This window comes from Leptosomus discolor, chromosome 7, assembly GCF_034619465.1.
Source record: "Leptosomus discolor isolate bLepDis1 chromosome 7, bLepDis1.hap2, whole genome shotgun sequence".
In the NCBI taxonomy this organism is placed as follows: domain Eukaryota; kingdom Metazoa; phylum Chordata; class Aves; order Leptosomiformes; family Leptosomidae; genus Leptosomus; species Leptosomus discolor.
In genome coordinates, this window is record NC_141397.1 from 31685274 (window position 1) to 31705155 (window position 19882).

The window sequence follows — 19882 nt, forward strand, 5'->3', positions numbered from 1 at the left end:
AGAAGAAAAAGGAGGCTGTTACCTCCTGACCTCATGGCTTTGCATAACACACTGAAAGAACTGCATTCTTTTAAATTGGAGAAAATAGAAAATGAAATGACACTTTTGTAGAGCCATAATTCCTCTAAGCACCAGTCACAAACTGGAACACCATTTGTGTCCGGTGCTGTAAAGCAAATAACAGACACTCTTGACAAAGCTGGAAATGTTTTGGAGCTGCTAACATAAGACAACACCTGTTGAAGATTTACTGAACAACTGATGTTTTAATCGTAGGAAAAATAACGTAATAAGCCCTGACAAAAACACACTTAACAATTGTCAAAACCATTTGCTAAACATGCATTACTTCTCCGTACAGTCGTCAGCATTAAGGAGCTACAGTGATAACAGATTACATACTCATCGTCCATGTTTAAAGCAAGGCTATTCGCTCAGGTTCCTCAGTTATTTCTCATTACGTGTCTAGATAAACATTATAGTGTTTGGGATCAGAGTGGCAACTGCTAGTAAATGGTGGCAGTTTAACAGGGATGTGATTACAGCATCTAAGCTGCTTGTTACTACACAAGCCTTAACTGTAGAAAATGACCCTTTTTATATTTGCCTTGAATTTCTGGAACAAACAAGAAATTTCTAAGCAGAATTTTCTGTTCCAATTTCAAACTTCATTGTTTCATCGTGTTCATGCTTAAAAATCTGTATTTGCTGCCTTCTGCTTGTATGTATGGGGACTGCAAATTACCAGCAGGAGTCACAGGAGGGGTCTTATTTTGTCTAACGGTCACATTTGAAGGCAGAAAGTTAGTAATATTATCATATGCTGTCTGCCCTGGAAAATGTGGTGGTGTTGGGGATGGAGGTGAAAAGGCATTGGACTTATTGGAAAAGTCAGAGTCCTCCCAGAGGTCATCAGGAATTTTAAGCAATGTTATCTTCCAATCAAGGAAAAAAAACAGTAATAAAAGATTATCCGATGGTTCTCAGCTTGGATGCTCCATTTAGGCATCTCAAATCTGAACTCTAAAACAGTGTGATTTTGAAATGCACTCAGATACAATGCAGGAACAGGTGCAGTTTAGACTGGTTGCAGACATGAAGACATGCAAGTCAGCCTGTTATGGTCTTCAGGGTCCACAAATGGCCTGATGCTCTCACAGCGTCTCCAGCGTTAACAGCAAAGATCTGACCTGGTACTCAAGACCCTGTGCAAAAGCTGCAGTCTTTATGCTACATCTGAACCAAAGGGTGGAAGAAGGAGCCTTCTCTGGCAGCATCCTCCTGGCTACCTGCGCCCATGATCGACCCTACGTGGCCTGGCCGTCCAGCTCACTGAAACAAGCTCTAGGAGAAATGGCACACATTTGAATGTGCTTCCCTTGGGGTCAGACAAGCATTGGAGCTCTGAACTTGGGTCAGCCATCTTGAGAAACACAGACTTTTTCACTGCTTATTAGGTCAAGGCTGATACTGCAGGTGAAGGGCATGGTTACTCATGCACTTCTCCCTCTCCCATGGGGCCGCTCAGTGAACCATGCCAAAGAGCTGATCCAAGCTACAAATAACGCAGAACAATAAATAAATAAATGGACAGTGAGTATTTTTAGCTCAGGAAAGCTTGCTGATTTGATTCACCATGGTGCCCCATGAACCACTGCACTGGAAACAGCTCCGAGGACAGCAAGGAGGCAGGAGCAAATAGTCAAGAGAAGGAGCTTGCCAGCTTGTGAAGCTGCAGAGGGAAACCCAGACATAATGAGCTCCAAAGAGGCTTCAGGTTGGTCCTCCGACTTTCCTCCCCTGTTCTGTGAGTAGACAGCACTTTGATGGCTTTCTACCAAAGATGTCTTAAGCCACATGCAAAACCACTTGATCCCTCCATCTGGCTCATCACATGTCTTCTAGGCAGTAAACAGTAGATGTAGATGAGACAGACGTTGGTTAAGATCCGGAGAGCAAAAGAAAATGGGTGCCTTCTGTTAAGATTTCAAGAGTATATGGCTAGCATCAGTCCGACCATCCTACAGGAGCTTTCCCCCTCACGCACAATTTTTTGTTTGCTCAAAGAGCTACAAGGCCAAATCCTTGTTTGCTGCAAAGAGATCTAAGTGCATCCAAAAAGTGAACTTCACAGCAGTGTTTACCATATGAGAACCTGGGTCATAAGCAGTATATGCTGAGCAAATAAAACCCAAATCAAACAAAACAAGCAAAACCACTGCAGCAGTACTACTGAACTTGGGCAAAGGTGCTGAATAATTTTCCAACTAGAACACTTGGAAAGAAAAGAAAATTGCCTGTTAGCATCTAATGAAAAATACCATTCCTGCAATTTCTTTGCTTATGAAAACTGTGTTCTGAAAAGATGGATGCTGTAATTATCTGTATATAGTACTACAGGGTGAACGCCACTCTGACCAGAGGCAAAAGCACAGACAATGAGGTGCTCGCCTCGCTCCTCAGTTTTAAGTGCGACACGCATGCTTGAGTGGCTGGATTATATCATGGTTTAACCTGTATTGAGCTTCCAAAGGAGGAAGACAGATTTTGATGTCACAGAGTCATTATATACTTTTGTTTTAATGCATAGAAAAGCCAGCACTATCCAGGTTTAGAAGGCAGTGTTGGGTATGGATACTTACATGGTTCTGCTGTGAGCTGTGGTAGCATGTCCCACATAATATATGTCCCATGTGGATGCTTACACATGGCTGCAGCATGTTTTAGCTATAAGAGTATAAAAAAGCAATAGACGTTTCCTGATGAAAATCCAGGGTGAGAATATCCCTGACCAGTAGAAAAGCTGAGATCCAGAACTGAACTTAAGGGCATGGGCTGATCCCTAGAAGACAAAAGCTTTGCTCTTATCTGTGATGTTAATGTAATAAAAATATTGTCAGTCTGGCAAGTTTTAGCACAGAGAGGATGTCCCAGGAAGCTGACGCCTGCAGCAGTGCTGAGAGCCCAGGCGACCCACTGGACCCCCAGAGCCCCAGCCACCACCCCTGCGGTGTGGAGGCAACCCAAAGAGTCTGTGGGGCAGCAGCATGGGATTACCACTGAGAAGCATTTTATTTCTATATGGTACTGCTCTTAGCACACATGCTGCACTTTCTAAATGCCAGTGACGTTGATCTTGAATCAGTATTACCTTAACAGACTGCCTAAAAAAAAATGCAGATATTGCTGAAATGAGCCAAAATGTCGGGTGCTATATAAGACAGCAGCAATCAAAGCGCCGAAGAAAGAGGCATACTATACTAATAGATGCAAACTCGCTGAATTTTAGTGCTTATGTAAAGTGCCAGGTTGGCTACCCTGGATATGACTACCCTCTCTCCGTCCACTGATATGCTTTCTCTGCTTCTCTGCCTCAAACTTGTTCTTAAAGCAGTATTTCTAGGTGATGAAAATGGGTTCACCCTCTGCTACCCTCTGCTCCTCGGCCTTTTTCCTCTCATGCAGCCCAAAGAAGTGGAGCGAAACCAAAGCATTTCCTAAATGGCATTTTCCACAAGTGAGGGTAGGAAGACAGAAAGAATCCCTTCAGCCATAACGCTAAGTGACTATATTCTCTCAAAACCATACAAGCTCAGATTAAACAAAGTGGTCCTTGCAGCAATTGCCATGATACAAGTGAGATCTGCTTCCATCTCTTCCTCAGAAAATATCTGATTAACGAAGTCCCAATCCTGTCATGCATATTTGTCTCAGACTTAAGAAAAACCCCGGAGAATGCTTTGAAACCGAATTATTACCAGTCCCCAAATCATCAGCTGTTTCTGTCCATGCTTAGCCTGTGTTAGTCTCCCTGCAGCTCTGACAGACACACTAAATAAGAACTCACAAAAGCAACTGGAGACACTCAAATCCGTTTCCATGCTTCATAGATCACTTACAACTCTATATACCCTGGCATAATAAATTCATACACTTTTCCTGCGTGTTTTCCAGCCATTATTGACAATAACACAAAACTTGCAGACCAGAGATATTTGTTTAATCCGCCAGCACATTTATAAGTATTCCTGTCTCCTCACTCATTGCCAGTAATTTCACTTTTGATTTTTTTTAGGTATTTCATGGAAAAGCAGTACCTTCCTGGGCGCTTGGTCCAGCTACAAAGCTGCCTCTGAAGGCCAGGGGTGATAACGGCACTCGGTGTCCTACCATCAGTGCTGCCTAGAACCAATTCACCTTAACCAGAGCGTGGCGAAAAAAACTTTTCAAATGAACTGGAATAATTTTGTAAGAAATACCGCTCAACGTGGATCTGTATGGGCAATCACACCATCCTCAAACCCTTCCCTTGCACCCCCCCGTGATGCACGCATGGGGGATCCTGGCCATGCCCTGCACCTCCATGCTTCTCCCTAGGAGAAAAACTGTTTCACTCTTACGAGGGCTGCCGCTGACCTTCACCTAATGGGTCCTCAGAAATTAAATGAACATCCCTGTGTCAAGCACAAATCTGTACATCAGCTGTACGGGCAGGTCCTGTATATCAGGTATTTTTTTAACTGATTCCAAAGCATTTCCTTACAGCTAACAAACAGATCCACATAACCTATTGTGGAAACCAGCAAAAGTGCAGCTAGCACTGGCAAATGATCAAAATAATGGTATTTAAGCCTACAAGGAAGTACTAGAGCAGACAGGACATTTGTCATCATAACTAACCTAATTTCTGAAAGAAAGAGAAAGAACCATGCAATGCTTTCCCGAAAGCAGGGGGAAAAAAAAAAAAAACAGGGCATGAAATGTCAGAGGCTGGAAGAAGAAAGCAACATTACATTATGTGTGATTAACCATTTAAACAGAAACATTTCTTATGTTCACCAGCTCCTCAAAACTAGAAAGAGATGTGATGGAGAAATTTCAGTATTACTGGTTTGAGTATGTTTTACATACTGAGCAAGAATTAACACGGAGGAAAGTCCACGACACAAAAAGAAAACCAAATCTGTTGCAATGTGCTGTGGGAAGTTACAAAAAGGGAAGGAAAAGCTAGAAAACAGGTGAGGAGTACAAATAGTGTCCAGACACAGGCAGATGTTTTCCCTTGAGAACAGTGGCTGCAAACACATGTGATGCCTAAAAAGTCCAGTTTCAGCCTAACAGCAGCAGCATTCGGGCACTGGAAATGCTGCCGCAGAAGATAATCAGTTTTGCACATCTTTAAATACTTTAATTTAAAACATTGTGAAAATCAGCCTTGTGTGGCTGTACTAAATCCCTGCTCAAACAGTGTGGTTTAGAGTAATGCAGTTACTGAGATTAATTCCAACTCTTAGACACACTGGGAACTAAACAATGACAAAGCTCTTAAAAATACTTAGATGGAAACTGTAATTCTAAAAGGGACCCAAAACTAACGCCATAGTGGAGAAAAAGAATATGCCTTAAGGGAAAGCTTTCCCAGATAGCTTCTTATTTTTATTTACTTGACTAAAGCAACTTTTCCAGCTAAATCTAATTTTATGTTTCCCTTGCTCCAGTTAGGAGTGGAGACCTGCCCTCTGATGGCAAAAGTCACGTCCTGAATTGCAAGGGACAGAGGCAGTGTGACAGCGGGATGGCCCAATTGATGGTGAGTGCCTTCACCTGAAAGAATAAATAATTATATACAAACCAACTTGCTCCCAAATGAAGACCTCTCCAAAGCCAGAGCATTTCTGACAACAAGGGATTCAGCCTTATTAATTCCCTAGGGTGCTTTTTTTTCCCCCTCCTCCCCAGTATCATTCTGTAATATTTCTATTTTTCTTCTCCATTGTCATTATTTAATTCAGCATGTATCTTCATTAATCCTCCAGATTAAGGCCAGACTGGGATGTGCTGAAATCGGTCTTTCCGCTGGCTTCAATGCGAACTGGATTGGGGATTAAATTCTTCTCTCACTGATGCCAGTGTAAATTTGGAGCAACTACAAAGACAGGGTGGGCTAGCCAGAGTTTGAGCTTTTCCCGTCTGAATGTCTTAGGATGTAGCTGTGGGAGGGACATGGATATATTCTGTAAATACCAGCAGAATTTCAAAGAAATGGGAACTGTCACCTTGCAATTTTCTACAGTTTGGGAAAAGTTTGATTCCTAAATGTGAATAACAGATGGGAATTTTTAGAGGGGCTGTTTCTAGCGGGATACTGAAAGAAAACCTGGGTTTAGATCAGTTTTCTTCCCATGGCTTTGTCAGCGGTCTGTAAGAAGACCTCAAATCACTGCTGACGATACCTGCAGATGACACAAACATCACCGGGGTTCTAAATAACAAAACGGCACAGATGACCTGCACAGGCTGGTTCATATAATTTAGGAAAATAAGCCCTCTGAACAACATTATCTGAACAATAGCCAAAGGCAAGGGCTTACATCAAAGACTGCAGAACACGTACTAGACAGAAAACAGGGTGCTGGGATGCAATCACTCTGAAAAGAACTTGGGGATAATGAAAGGTGACCAGTGCATCGTTTGACGCAAGAGAAAACCGCAGCCACTGGGTGCATCAGCAGGAAAATGCTGGGGGAGGGGAAGCAGGAGCAGGCATCAATCGCCAGCATGCCTGGCAGAGGAGGCCTCTGCACTAGAGGGCTCTCCTCCACTGGCAAAGAGGGTGTCAATGCTGCTGATGGCACCGGGATGCTCCATTCGGGCTTCAACCCTTCTCCAAGCTGCATTTCAGCCTGTGTCCTTGCCACATGGCCAATAGCCAGTACAGTATGACTTTGCCTTGAGTTTTGCAGGCTATTCATAGAGACTGATGGCTGGAACATTAATCTCCCAAAGATGTCCTCACCAGAAGCTGGAGTGCTGCTGCTGGCTTGTTCCTCCCACTGGCACCCTTTGGGAAGGCTGCTATAATGGAAACCAAGAGCTTGTGTGGGGCTTTCTCTGTTGAGCTGTTTGCTCAAGTTTTATGGCCAGGTCTATTGTAAATGCAATCACCAATGAACTCAAATAATGAGCTGTTACTATGATTTATTAGTGAGGAAAACCCAAGAATAAGGAAATTTCATATCTATCAACTGTTAGACAAACATATGCATATATATACACACAAATGATAACAGACTGTAAATTTTATACACACCACTTCATAAATTTTGTACAGAAAACCACACCAGTACCTTCCCCTGCTTTTTAACCATCTTTATAGAAACTCAGGCCACACTGACTGTTATTTGAAGTCAACACTGACCTTGAGGTGTGCTCCCCCCTCCAAGTTTCTCCATGTGAGCCTGACAAAGCAGGGTGATGAACTTGGCCCTACAAATCTACCAAGACCAGGATGGGCAAAGCGATGAGTTCATGCCATAATTTGCCATTTTTAGGCCAGTGGTTCCCTATGTACAGCAGAGTGACTGAAGGTGGATGTTCTAAGGTGCAAAACATAGCTCTTCAAGTCAAAATGCCACCTGCAGCTTAGACATCCAAGCAGCTGTAAGGGGCAAAAGACCCCAATGTCAGTCCCAGCAGGCTCTGTGCCCTCCAATGGTTTTCCCCAAGGATGGGCCCACCAGGTAGCACAGCCTCTGTCTAACAGTCTACAGCTGCAGCCATCCAGCTCCACGCACCGGCATAGCTACTACCCCATCACAAAAAAAAGCCATATGCACCCACTGGGCAGAGCTCTGGAGCGGTAGATGGACCGTCATGCAGCCCCATCCATGCGAGGTTCAGGCCCTGAGAAACAGCTTGGAGAAACGAAATGGTTCTTGGCATCCATGTTGGATTTTGTATTACTGAATTTTGTATTGCTGCAAGCAGTGTAAAAAGCCTGCATAGAGCACAGCAGCAAGTGGATGAGAGACCTCCAACAATGGGCACGGCTCATCGAGCCTCTAATCTGGTGAGACATCTGTGGCAGGGGTGTGGCATCTCAAGATCTATCCTGGGACCTTTGGGAAAACAAGGGGATGACAATGGGTATGTGAGCCTGTGCTCTGTGGTCTAAAAAAATTACACTCTTCATTGTTGTTTGTTCTGGCAACACCTATGGAGCAGCAGGATTTTATAGCACAATAAAAAGAAACTGAAGATGTGTGCCCGTGAAAATGTGGGACCAGTTTCTAGTTACATCAGCACTGAATTCTTTAAAATTGTTTCAAAATGAGTTAATTTGAGAAATGAGAGTTAAAAGCATTAAACTATGCTGTGAACATTTTACCACGTGGGATTTCTTAAGACACTGCAATTGTGTATTTTCATTTGTGCCTTCCAATGAAAAGAAATCATACATTTTTCTTTGTTTATATTAAATCAAGCCTTATGTCAAAATAAGCCGTGGTGCTCATACACGTACTACTGAATCCCTTGAGATGTAAATCCTATGTGAGCACTCACACACTGACTTGAAAAGGGCCAGAGAAACCTCTTACATCTCATTCCAAGTAGAAGACTAAAAGCTTGCTATTACAAATGCAATAAATTATTTTTTTAAACCAATAAATATATATATATACACATACACATATACACGTAGCTCTCCCAGATGACTAGACTGACATCCCTAGAGAATGCAATATACCTAGAAAACTGCTGAAAACACAACAGCAACCGTGGAAGTTTTGTTCACTGCCTTGAACCACATGTGCCCACCTCCACAATAACGCATCTACTTCTGCGCACGGTTCTGCCCACTGAAGTCATGGCAAGTGCTGCCAGTGACCACAGCAGTTGCTGTATCAAGCCTCTGGGCCGGTATAGCTGCACCACCATACGATGCCTCCTCCGAAGTTATCTATAGCAAGGAACTATAGCAAATTCCAGCTTCTTACGGATTCAAGTTGGAAAGCTACAGAAAGAAGGATCTATGTCCGAAAATTCCCCAGGAAACATCTTGTCCCTTAGGAATGAGATTGCCTTCTCGAGTGAGGCTAAAACAAGGCAAAAATTGCAGCCAGGACCAAGATAAACAGTATTTACTGCTTCATACAATAAAGTTACTGTTACGTTATCTGTACTAACGTAGCAAATGCCCCATCGACTAACTACAAAGAACAACTAAAAGATGATAAAAAGCTTTAAAAGCTTGTCTCCAGCTACTACACATTCATGGGAATGAATGCTACAGTTAACACTTACATTAGAGCTTCCAGCCGAAATCTGGATACTTGCACATGTTGACAAGCAAGCAAGTTAATACATGCTGCTGGGTTTGAAAAGCCTCCAATAATATTTCAGTTTAAAAGGAATAGCTGAAGAGCTTATTAAATGTAAATGAGCTCTGGATCACTTTCTGATCTTCATTTCAGCCTTGAGTAAAACTCAGTGGAAAGACTGCTACTGAAATCAATGGGATCTAAATCAAGCTCTTATTTCACTTAATTTAACTGTGTGAAATTCAATAAATGAGGTAAACAGACTTTCTACCACCCTTTTTTCTGGAAGGAAGAGAACTACAATTACATTTTGAAAGCACAGCTAAAAAGCCACAAAATGATCTAACAGCACCTGGGTAAGTTTTGAAGACGGAGACCAATTTATCTTCAAAAGTCTGGGAAGAAAAAACACTGAATTTAGTTGTCAGTATTATAAATGTTGCATGTTACAGCAGGTGGACTGCTTTTAGAGTCGGTCTTATTTAGCAGCAGGGAATCTCAGCCACATTTAATGCCAGAGTTTAGTTCTCTGAAGAAATGTAAACAAGTCTGAACATTTTAAAAGGTACTTGAAATGCACCATTATGGTACATTACATGCTGTTCAAACTTTGAAAAAGTTCCCTCTCCATCTCCTGATTTGCACAGTTAACCTCTGCCATGCAACCCGAGCTGGAAGGCAGGTAGCCTTCCTCATGCTCTTTCACCCTCTTCAGCAAAGCAACCGCTCCATGGCCTAGTACTGAGCACAGAAATTCTGCAACCTGAACTCCAGAAATACAATGTTTTACTGGATAAACCTCTGCTAACGCTCTCAGACTTGTATCATCATAACGCCCATTTGCATAGATCCCAGAAAATGAAACAATGGGGTTTATCTTTTGTTTTGATTGGTTACAGAACAGGACCCAGACGCAGGTATTATTTCTCTCTGACCTTGCCAAAACAGCCCTTCCACTTCCTCCTGCTTCTTTTTTCTCCAGTTCTTTAAAACAAACATTCCTGCTTCTGTGTAAAGTATTTGAGGCCCATCCATGGAAGGGGTTGCACAAAGGCCTGTAAAGCAACTGTTACGGTGGCAGACATTTGAGGGCCCCTTATCTCTCTCATGTCTTTGAAAACACTAATAAAAGAAACATATTAACAAACAGCTAAATGAAAAAAAATACAGATTTGTCAAAAAACAATACATCATCCTGTATCAGTCTTTTTAGGTCAAATTATTATTTCAGATATACTCAGAATTGGTGGCTGTTTAGCTGTGAGTGGTTTAAAATCATTATGAAGATGACCGCAGGTGCTAAATTGGATTCTGCAACTCCTTTGTCCCCCAAGTTTGAGGGATAGTACCAGCTTTGTCTTCCTCATGGACCTGTTCTAAGCAATGAGGCAGGCAAAAAGCCGCATGGCTTTCTCAAACACAAAGAAAACCCTACATGCAAATACAAAAATCCAGAAGACAACATGCAGATAAGAATTAAAAAAAAAAATAAAAATAAAAAATCCACCCTTACTTAAACGCCGCAAACCTGCTTGAACGCATTCCACTCCATGAAGAAAAAGTTGCCAGAAACAAACTGCTCCGTGAGTTCAGTGAAGGGGGGAATAAATGTCCCTTTGTATACAAAAAGCTGGTAAACTGGCTACAACCTATGCTCCAGCACAGAATGTAAAAATGTTATCGGCAGGAGTCGGTTAGATTGTGCTTATCTTTGCCAAAGATGTCTTGAGGGGGAAAAAAAGAAACTTTTTATGAGTGCAGCAAAACGCATGTAGAGACGTGAAAGCCTGACTGTAAAACTGATCTCGTTCACTCCTGTGCCCATCTGCGCCTCTGTCCCTGCAACATTTCTTCTGCAAAAGATTGTATTCCATTATTTTGACGGATGGAGGGGGTTTTTTTGGTAATCTGATGGGTTTGGGGTTTTTTCCTTCTTTTTCCACTTTTGACTAGAAATAATAAATTTTTATCTTTTACAGCTTTTTTTATCCAGATTACAGCATTTTGGAAACTCACTGCTGCACACAAGTTTGGGTCCCTGGACAGCGAAGCAATCACCTATCCGTGTGCAACAGGAGGGTACGACACATGTACCAAGTCCTGCTGCACACTCATCCTTCCCCTTTGTGCACTGATGGTGTGCCAGGGAGCTGCACAACGGCTCTCAGTCCCATCCTCCACAAAGCAAGAGGTGTTTTTTTTTGTTTTCTAGAAGAAAACAGAGGGGGATAGAGCTGGGAACACCGCAGTTGAAGCTCCAGCAACAGGATTACTGCTGCGGGGCATCTCGGCAATGTTGCAGGAGGATGGCCCTGCTCATCTGCCAAGTGCATACACCGTGAACACGCTAATCACTCAAATACTGTTAAGATGCCTCCCACCTTCCAAAATACAACTGCACCTGCCTAAGAAACCCACTGCACAACTGGCACATTTCTGATACACCACGCGGAGGTACCACGTTTTTCTCTAGCCCGTTTCTTATGCGGAAATTCAAAGGAAGGAAGGAATTGGTGGAGTAGCAAGCTGGGAAGATATTAAAGGTAAGCAGTGTTAAGATTTGAGATCCACCACTCTAAGGATTTGCATGTTTGAATCTTTAAGCTTGCAAGTATTTTTACTGAGTACTAAAAATGTCAGAGAAAAAAATGATGCAAGGCAGGCACTTATGAACCTCAGCTGAAAAAAAAAAAACCCCCACACACATTTTCCACAACATGACATTGAGTTCGGAAGGATCTGGCTTTGGCCACTGCATCCCAGAAAGTTTCCAAAATTGTAAAACAGTTGCCTTCTGAGCAAATATGCACGTCACACAGCCAACTCTTCTACTCCATTGCAAAGCTGTTCCCTGTGTTAAGTATCTTCTGATAAGCCTTACTAAAACCAGAGCCGCTTTATCTGGAAAAAATGACACCTAGCAAGTTTTTAAAGCTGTTTGGCTGCCTTTGATGCATTCACCAGTCTTCCATTGCTATCTGTTGCTTCATGGAGGAGCTACAGCAGCTCTTGAGAGCCCAGTAAATCACCTAGCTGCAAGTGATGAAACACTACCAGCTCCAGAGAACAGAGAAGCTTTGTGTTTTAGCTGCTTTAGGTTGCCTTCATCATTAGCCCCTTAAAACCTGGAAACAAATACTCATCTTGAACACATCAAGCTATTTCTTCCATGGACTAGGAAATAAATTTTGTAGTGTTGAATGTGAGACTGTGGTGCTACACTGGACAGTATGGCCAGTCTCGGAAAAACAGAGCAGAAGAATCCTCTTCCCAAAACTAGAAACAAAGGTCTACATTACAAAATCTCAATGGCAAAGCATTCAGGCAGAGATTTTCCAGAGTAGGAATAGGAGTTCAGCATGCAAATTACATGTCATGCCAGTGGGAGGTGGCCATCAGCACTGGCTTTTGAAAAATCCCCTTTTAAGAGGGATCAGTACCGCTGAATCAAGGATGGAAGTTCTGCCACCAAGAAATAAAGTTTCCAAACCTACTATGCCTCCATGAAGGAACTTTCTGAAGGAATGAGAGCACAAATTCTGCCCCAAACCCCAAATTACTGTGTTGGTATCAGTGCTGCGTGAGGGCATTTCGTGAGCTTGTCTCACTCCAAAATGACTTCACTTAGTTGCACTGGACTGCAGTACCTTGAAGCGGTCTCATCGTTATTCAGCAGAACACCACACAGCCTTAAAAATAATAGTGGTAAAAGGGAAAAAAAAAGATAGATGCACTTAGAAAAGACAGAAATCAGCTGCTGGTAGATGCATTACATCCTCCCTCCGCTTATAAGCTCCCAAAAGGTTCTAGTACAGCAGTCGAGAAAACCCATGGGAAAATCAAGCTTGTGATCTGAATACGTTATACAGCTACAGGACGTCTCCGCTGTCACCGGGTTTGCTTTCACGAGGCAGCCTCTGATAGAAGGGGTTTGTATTTTAGCTCTCAGATCTCATAACAAAAATTATTGAGTGCTTTCAGAGCTTTGCCAAAGTTAGTTTCCATTAAAAGTCTCAAAACAGTCTATGGAAAGTTTCTGTTATACTCTACTGAACTTTCCCAATAAATGGCAACACAGTTTATCCTAGCGGGAACAAGCTCTGTCAATGTGCATCTATTCCAGTTAATGTGCTACTAACACAACCCAGAAAAGAAAATGTGGGTCCAATAGTAAGTCCGATGTGGTTTTTAGGGTGTTGCTTTTCCATCTGCACGTTGGAGTTGACAGTTCCAAGGAGGAGTCCCACAACCCTCGCAACCGCCCTTCACATGATGTGACTGATGCGCTGTAGGAGGTTGGGGCACAACAACATACTGCCTTTCTGAAACCTCAGCACTGAGCTTGCATTTTCAGCAGGAATTAATCCCACCCAGAACTGTGGCAATGCTTATAAACAGCAAACACATTCTTACCTGTTCCTAATAACACATGTCTTCAAGTATGCAAAATTGTTTGTTCTTCTTTTTCTATTTAATTGCGTTTATTTCAAAATTCAGCTTTCCATCAGCAAGGTAAAACACATTTTACGCTTCAAGAATAAAAAACTCGTAAGGCAGAAAATCTGCTTTGGCCTAGATCAGTGACCATGTAAAGATGATGCTGATGAAACTCTGATGGCAATGCTGCCACTTTTGAAACTTCTGCCTTAAAGCCATAGTGCATTCTTTTTGGTTTTAAGCTCTTTTTAAGATCCAAATTTAGCTATAAGTAATCAAATCCTATACCACAGAACTGGAAGGCCATCTCCTGATGGAAGGTTTGTCACTGTGGTCAGTATGTGAAAACTTACAGAGTGGCAACAGGATTTCAGAAGCAGTGAATAAATATGCACATCTCTCAGATGGAGCACCGGAAACTTTTTTGGTTTTGTGCCTCCATTTTAGTAGAGGGATGCTATTAGGTCTCTGCAGTTATTACTGCAAAAGTGTATTATCTCATTCATTACAAGGCATCATTTAAAGTGCTTCGCTCACCATTGATTTTCAACCTGTGCTCTGCATCTCCCTGGGAGTCCCTGGACTATTTTCATGCCCATGAAAGGTAAATAATGAAAAGCAGACTTACACTTACTAGAAAGATGCCTGTACCCCATCTCCCTTAGAAATACTGTTGGTGTCTGCACACCGAGCAATGCTGGAGACCACTGGTATGCATAATCCCATTCCAAATGTACTGTAAACTCTTTCAGAGCAACTCCTTCCACTGCCTTCCCCTCCACAGCACTGCATACACACACATATAAATATTGGGGTTTATACATAGAATATTTTAAGTGGCCTCTTGAAGCCACTGTAAGTCTACCTGAAGTACCTAAAAGTGAGACTAAACTTGCAATTCTTGGGTTTGGAAGATTAAGTCTAAATTCTCATTTCATAGACTAAGAGAATGCACACACTTAATTACGATTAAAAATAAAAAAGTGAATGTGGGGAACAAAGAACTTAAGTTGCTAGAATGTCAGTTCTGCTCCATTTAACCATCACAAGCCCCTGGCGTCCCTGCTCACTGACCCCGTCAACACTCCCCATGAAGGCACACGGCTGCAGAGCTACCATTGCCACACCACGACAGTCCCACTCCCACCACGGTACCTCCGCTCCTGTGGAGTTCGGCTGGCCAGGGAGAAAGCATGTTTTATTGTCAAAAAGGCATTGTTAGGCACTTTATCTTTGCCAGACGGTGACAAATGCCCTTTATCCCATTTCAATACATCTCTTGTTCAGGGAACACACACATGAGCAGATTGCAGAGGCAAGGTGACTCTTCAGTTTGCAACAGTGGAAATCAGCAATAGGTTAAAAAGCTATTTACACCCTCTTGAGCTGATCTCTCTCTTTCTCTCTCTTTTCTCTTAAGGACTGCCATTCTTATGGGGGAAAAAAGTTTCTGTCTCACCCTAATAAACCAGTGCCAAAAAGGAAACAGTGCAGTAACGATACCTAATCCTGCCTCCCATTCCTAACATGAAGCTTCATGTCTTGACCCACATGAAGAAGATGACATCTTCTGAAGGCACAAAACCTTACTTGACCCCAGCAATAACAACTCACAGCAACAAACAGTCTGGTTTTGGGAGGCAGGTAGCACACCCTGAAGGGCTGTGCCCCTTTCCTGAAGGGTCCCACCCCAGCCCAGGCTCATGTAGGTCGTACAGCTCTCAGCATAGTGGTGCTCACCCGAAGCTGGGCTCCAGCAGCCTGGGCAGATGTTCCTCAGGGCTGCCACAGGGCAGTCAGGCAGTATAAGCGTTGCACACTGACTTCCAAGCACTCCCCAAGCATGCACAGTGCCTACCAGTCTCCCATAAAGTCTTGGGTGCTAATGCACAGACCCCGTAACAAGCAAATACTCCAAATCACGCACACCCGTACACAAGTCTTCCCACAGAGCTGCTGTCGTTTCTTCCCCTCTTATTCTCAACAAATGCATGTCATCAGCTTAAATTTATACAGAGCAATTAAAGTTCCAGATCAGATGCATTAACACTCCTCTAATTGTATAAGGAAAATCTTGATGCTGAAGACACAGTGAGCTCGGAAGTGCTCTGGAACAGTTTCAGAAAGAACAGAGACTCAATATATTTTATAGCTATATATGATAATAACATACACGGCTGTGAGCGAAAACCAATGCTGTCTCAATTTCCACAGGAGTTTATCATCATATAAGCCAGATGCTGTAACTACTTCCTTGCTATGACATGAAAAGCTTCTTTCCTTGTTCACCAATTGTTTGGAAGAAAAGGAGGGGGGAAATCACAGGTTTTTCTTTTTTATGTTCCCCTATGACAAACAGCCGAGTTAGTGCAATAATTATTTCTTAGCACTAGTACGCAACAGTGTGTCCTTAAATGAAAGTAGTCAGCATATTTATCAGTGACTTAACAATGTACTTTATCCTCTGTGGCACACTACCATGACTCAAAACAAAGCTTGAATTTTTCAGCCAGTGTTTTTTCCTCTAGGGTCATGCTCCTGTCTTGATTAAGAAAAAGAAAATTTGTTGTTGTTGTTATTTGGAGTTTTTTTGAGGAAAGCACAGGATTTTCTTTAGTTCTGTTATAAGATGAGATATTTACTACTGAATACATGCTGCAAATATATGACAGAGCAATAAAGACAATTTAATAGCCTGGGAATCTCTTGCTCAAGAGGGTTAAGAGGTCAAAAGTTACAGTTTAAGATTATGATACGGCTTTGACATATAACATATGCTTTCTGAGACCCTTCTAATTGTAGCAAACATTTCAGTTTCACAATCTTACAAATATTCCTGAAGACTCTGAGGTATTTCTCAAAGTGATTCACTCACATGGGATATTAAAATTCAGTGCTTTCCCTGACCACCTTACAGTAGCACAGAGTAAGGTGCCTTAATGAACGTGTACTTTAAGTGGTCATGGATAGCTATCGAGGTATTTTCCCTCCTGGAAGGGCCAAAGGGACTCTAGCAGTGATACTATATGCAAAGCGCTGCAGACAGAGGAAGAGATCACATTATGCCAGCCATAGGACAAACAAATATCAAGTCCAGCTGTACTGCAAATATACACAAGCCCCACCAGTTCCCCACTGGGAGGGCTCAATCCCTGCCTCTGCAAAGGCAGAACCTCACGTCACGCCCAAAGCTGACCGCTCCTACCGACCCAGTGCTGCTGAATCACCTGTGCCAGAAAATAGGAAGCAACAGACAGCTGCTTTTGAAGGACACATTGACACGAGCTATGTCCCTAGACCCTCTGCAGTCAATGGGGAAAGATAAGCAAATCCAGAGAACTATTCATCCCCTCTGCATAAGATACTGTGTCCCTTTTTTTGCAGAAAGAGACACAACACAAATCATATTTCACTGCAAACGTCCAGCTTACAATGAGACCTAACTTGTCTGTGATTTAGTAATTTAGAAACAACTAGTAGATTAATAGGAATTAATTACATCAGTAATGGCTATAAGCAAATTACTTATCCTTTGGAACTCATAGGGTCACAATGTTCCTATAGGTTCTCTCACTCTCACTCTGAGGACACATGGAGCTCCAGCGAGGGAGTGGGGCCCTCTGTGCTTCTTGGGAGGTCGCTCCAGACCTTCATCCTTCTGACATTTATGAAATTTGCTTCTACATGTTCGGCATAAACTCAGGTTTTACCTTTAAGGCTACTTGTATAAATTGCACTAGCATTGTTCTTTACGTTAAAGTAGCTTGGTTCCGCAGTTTGGTATTATCTTTTCCAATACATATACCAAGTTGCAGATAATTTTAATTTATTCAACCAGCCAGATTCACTTAGCCTTGTCTCATAAAACAGTGTATTTTCCCTATTTTCCTTTTATTGTATCTCTTCCAGTTAATATCCATCTTCCATTAAGCTGGGGACCAGAACTGTACACTATTCCTGGAGAGGACTTTGCAGTGCATTGTAAACGGTATTAATGCTTTATCCCTACTGGGACATTCTGCACAGTATAGCCTTATTTTCTGCATATACGCAGGAGCTCCACTGTTCTTCCAGCTTAAAGCAGAGTCAGCATGTACTTTTGGGTTCTGCACAACTTTAACTTCTATCCCATTTCTTTGCATCCTGCAATGCTACTTATATGCCATCCAGACCCTCCTCTTCCTTCTCAGCAGCTCTCAGCTCTTCATTGTAAAGGTCACTGGGACAAACTTAGGTCCTACAGCAAGATCCTTAATGAAAATATTTGATTAGACATATCATAAGAACAAAGCTTAAGGATATCAGTACACACCTGTCTCCAGAGCTTTTCTGATACAATCTATTCTGTCCTCTTTAATCAGCTCTTCATTCAAATTTAAACTCCTCTCCTAAGCTTCACCTCCTTCAACATATGTAATAACTTCCACCATTTCATTATTTTACTTGGGCTACTGAAGTCCAAGTAAGTAATTATCTCCCTAAAACAAACAAAAGCAAAACTCCCACCATCTCAACAAGACAGACAACCTGGTAGAACCAATCTTTGCCAACACAACTAAAGCTTTTGACTATTTTCCATTACTTTAGTAACTTTAATTTTCCTCTCCTTCAAAACACTTTACGAAGGCGAGCATGGTCTCAAAGTCAGAATAAAGGTTCCATAGACATGCAGCTTTCTGCATTCCTTGAAAATATGCGGACCTCATCTTATCACATAAGTATGCAGAATCATGATTGCCTGATGAGAGATTAAATTGCTTGCTTTTTAAATAAAGTATTTATTACTCCTTCTAAACTATATGTAATAGGAGCTTGACCTGAGTATGCTGTGACTGGGGAGTGATTGGAAAACTGGAGATAATACCTTTCTTTCAGTCAAGATTTAAGCTTGTGAAATTCCATCAAGAATTACTTTCCTACAGATACTCTCCTGGCCAAGCACTTTTTACTGTACGCTTAAACATCCTGTGTGTCTCCAGTATCATATAACACATTTCATGGTGGCAAAATCCAATCTGACACAATTTGGAGTTAACCTCTGATTCATTTCCTTCTTAATCAATGCAACTTTCTGGCGTTCACACCCTTTACAGAGAAATAAGGAAGCTTGGTCATTTAAATCCAAGTTAATTTTTAAGGGCAAATATGATTTAAAAAAAAAAAAACCAACCCACAACCCAGACAGTCATGTCTGTGTCACCGAGGCTCTGTCAGCTGTATCTGATAAATGACCTGTCTGCAATGCCTCAGAAAATACTCAGTGCTGCCTCCTGTACACCTTGTTTGTAAAGCTCTGTTTACTTACCTGTCACCGTTTGGCTAACTATTAACCACAACCTGATGGGTTTTTTTCCAAACAAACCAAATATTTATCAGAAAAACAAAATTTATTCAGTAAGCTAAATGCAAATGTTGTCTCAGAGAGGTCATGGGGAGCAATAAAGCTCTATTTCCACATGCAGTAGTCTGCTCATTATTGCTGGTTGCAAATTAAGAGGGAGATAAGTGGAAGATCAGAACTGTAATTTTCTGTTCATTATTGGCTTTCTTAAAAAGTATTACTTGCATGATGGCATGTAATCCACTTCCACGTTTCAGGGAGAAAAAAAGCTGTTTTCAAGACAAGTCAATGAAAACATTTTAAAATTTACTGTGATGCTACTGACCAATTTTGGGTTTTTTTCATTCCTACTGGCTGCTTCTGAGCAGAGAGCTACAAAATACTTCTGGAGCACAACGGATGTCACAACCTACCAACAACTTCTGCATCCTTTACTAACCTCTAGCTGTCACCTCCGCTTGCTTTAACAATGGGGGTGATGGCTTCTGTCCCCTTCACAGTGTCCCCAGGACAGACCCACAGGGCTACACCTGTGACACAGCCTTATTGCTCGAAGTTGCCGCAGTTAATACTCTTGTCTCCCTGTGTCTAAAAATCACCAGAAATTAAAAGAGGCAAACCTAAGGAGGTAGACTTAAAAGGATGGTAAACTGTTACGCTAACGGTGCCAGAAGTAGCCCAGGCTACGGCTGAAATAAAAAAGGTAAAAGAGACTTTAAGATGATACCGTAAGTGCCAGCAGATCAGTCTTATTCCTATCCTTCTCAGGAAGCAGAGGTGTTTCAGCAGATATCACAGACATCTAAAGCTGAGAGCTCAACTTGTAATAAATGGTTTCACTTTTCCCAGACGGTGCTCTCCCATTTGAGGATGTTTGTGAAACCATGCTGCCAAATCTGTGATTTCACAAACTTTTCCACAGTGATAACATAAACAGTGAGTAGTGATTTATCTGTAGGATCAAGCTGCATTAAAAGGTGAATGTGAAAAAATGTGCATTTGA